Below are 3294 nucleotides of genomic sequence, written 5' to 3'. Positions count from 1 at the left end.
AAACAACAGCCCAGTAAACCCGTTTATTTTCTCTTTAAGAAACAGATTAGACCTATTTGTTATGAAATGGAAAGACTTAGAAAAAGTCATATTAAGTGAAGTAAGCCAGACTCAAAGGAACTTAGGCCCAATGGTTTCCCTCATTTGTCATAATCAGTAGAAACCTTGGGCTCTACTAGCAGAGATTTGCAATAGAGCAAAACCTTGATACAAAAGGCCATATAGTATGAAGCTAATTGAAAGGACCTCCAGGATATTGAAACAAAAGCCATATAATGAATGATTTTTGTCCTTCATGTACTATGTTATTTCTCATCTCTTTTGCTGTCCCTTGGTTATATCATATTATTATAGTACCTCACTTTGAAATCTGATATATTGGATATATTTGTATTTGGTTATTTGAAATTGGATGGGGAAGGGGGGAAAACCAAGATGAGGGGGTGGGGGGTAGGGTAATGGGGACCAAGACATGTGAAAGGGTATCAATGTATGTGAATTAATGCACCTTCTATCTGGCAAATATCATGTAACCCTTTTATTAATTACAATAAAAATAGTAAAAAAGAAACATATTAGAGCAAATCATTGTGATTGAGATAAGTCAAGACCAAAGGAACAAAAGGCATATGGTATCCTTAATATATGGATATTAGATCCAAACACTACACCAGTAATGACGCAATATTTGGGTACCCAAGGTTATGGACATGGTCTTGGCGATATAAATATAACTACATAGACATAAAATCTATGATGGGCTATATATGCTATGGACATAATGTCTTATTACATATATTAATATGTATCTTTGACATATAAACCTTCAGCTTAATTTAATTATGTTCTAAAATCTATGTGCCAGTGATTGTATATAGAGATTCCCTTCTTGAATACTTGTTTGTTAAACATGACATTTGGAATATAATGTAAAAATCAATGTTAAAAAATTCTTTAATTTAAAAAAAAGAAAAAAGAAAGAGATTGTCACCCTAAAGTACTAAATTATATAGAATGTTATACAATAAGTACTTTGGGATGCTAATGATATATAGCTCTGTACTGGTCCAGTAATGCTTAAAATAAAAACTTTGATTCAAATTATTGAATAATATTTTGAGAGCTCTCACAATATACACAGCATTTATCAGTATCTCTGAATTATAGAATACATTTTTAAGAAGGTAAAATGTCAAAGCATGTTGAGATTACTAATGTTATATAGAGAATAAAAACATGGGAAGGGGTATCAAGGTTCAACAATTAATGCACCTATTACCTGTATAAATGGGATGCTTCCAGAACTTAGGAAATCATAACATTTGAGAGGTAGACAACACTATAGAGATGAGTCCTAATTGACAGCCAAAGAAATTATGTATCGTCCTAAGGTCATTGGACTTTCCGGGGAGTATGGTTGAAGGTAGAGGGTGAATTTCTCCAAGGTTGTCCTTGCAGCTTTTCTCACCTTTTGAAGCACTGGACAATGCAAGGTAAGTGCCAGTGCTCCCGTGTGTGTACAAATTAACTGATGATTCATTATCAGATGGTTAGTCCTGTTTTTAATCAACACTTTCTGAATATTAATGTTCTTTCTGCTAGTGGTTTGATAGAACAGTTTCAGAATTTTTAAACTGGTCTTTCTGCTGGAGTATATACATTGAGTTATCAAAGCAGTGTGAGACTTGTTACTTGCTATGTGGCTAGTTTGGATAAAATAGCTCATTAAGCCCTGGTTCCTTCTAAATAAGCTTCTTCTGATAGTAAGAAGGTATAGAGAAGAATAATTAAAAGGACTTCAGCAGGCATTATACTCTGACCAAATTTTAAGAAGCAGTATGGGCTCACAGAAGAGTAGAGCTGGTGAGAATCCTGCTGACTATGAGTATGGGAATGTACTGATGATACCACACCAGCAGTGAACTCACCCACACATATCCACCCAGGCAATCACACTCTCACTCAAGTATGGTGGCTGAGGGAAAGAAGAATTGACATTATAGCAATGTCTGCCTGCTGGATGGGAAATGCAGGGCATACTCCCTGGAAAGGGTTTGCTCATGGCAATGCGAAGCTGTTGCAAAGTGCTGACAGATGAGGTTCAGGCTTCTCAAGCTCGTTACAGGCATTTGTGATATTTGTATAATCCCTTTCATTTGACAAATGTCACCAGGCTACCAGACATGTGGCTCTGGCCTCTGGGATGCAGATATGACCACGAATAATGTGTTCTCATCTTTTCCAGCATTCACAGTAGACACTGAAATAGTTAATGCTATTCTCTAGTTATTATGCAGCAGAAACAACCCCAGTATATCCAGAGGCATGTAACAAAAATGATTTTTTTGGTTCACGTTATGAGGCTGTGGAAAGCTTTCATCCTGATGGGATCGCCTGCATTCCGTATGTCTTTTCACTCAGAGCCCAAGCTGAAGATACAGCCCATCACCATCTGGAGCATGCTGCTCCCATGATGCATTTCTCAGAGCCAGGGATCAGCACACCATACCACTCCCCTTCCCACTTGTGCCCAGAGGCAGCAAAAAATCACAGCCAGGGGCTTTCTGCTGGCTGTAGCAAGTGACTGGACCGAGCCTGAAATCACTGGAGCAAGAATGATACTCTGCCTACAAGGAAATGTGGGAAAGGTTCAAGAAAGTGATTGTGCACAAACAAGGCTGTCTATCACAGGCATGGTGTCTGCCTGGCATTCACTGACTTTTGCTGAATGAAAGACCACAATTTCAGCACTCACTGTTCACGGCAGTCACCCTACACAAATTCCACCATGCCTTCTGGTAGTTTGTAAAAGAGATCAGCACCATACTAAAATTGAGGATGTCATTGAGGATGTGGAACCACAAAGTTTACTTGATGCGTCAACTTTGTTCAATCACTTACCTGCTTATGCATTCAACACCAACAAATTTATTGAGAATCAATCATGTTTCAGACATTGTTACAAGAGTTCATGTGGATGATTTTTTTCCAGTGCTGGGTCTTGAACTCAGAGGCCTGAGCACTGTCCTTGGGCTTTCTCAAGGCTAGAGCTCTCTCACTTGAGCCACAGCACCACTTGTGGCTTTTAAGAAAAGTAGATAAGAGATTCCCATGTCTTTTGTTATACCTTCTTGTTATGATGATGTAGTCAGTTTCCAGGAACTTGCTTTATTCTTTTCTTAAATATATTGATGTACTCTTATGATCTTATTTAAAGTTGGGTTCCATTGAACTTGTGGTAATTTTTTTCACACTACTTCCTCAGTACGTTAATGGACGGAACTTCTAAGGAAT

Source organism: Megascapheus bottae, unplaced genomic scaffold (assembly GCF_031878675.1).
Source record: "Megascapheus bottae isolate mThoBot1 unplaced genomic scaffold, mThoBot2.hap1 HAP1_SCAFFOLD_368, whole genome shotgun sequence".
Lineage (NCBI taxonomy): Eukaryota > Metazoa > Chordata > Mammalia > Rodentia > Geomyidae > Megascapheus > Megascapheus bottae.
The sequence above is the reverse complement of the archived record's forward strand: the minus strand, read 5'-3'. Positions refer to the sequence as shown.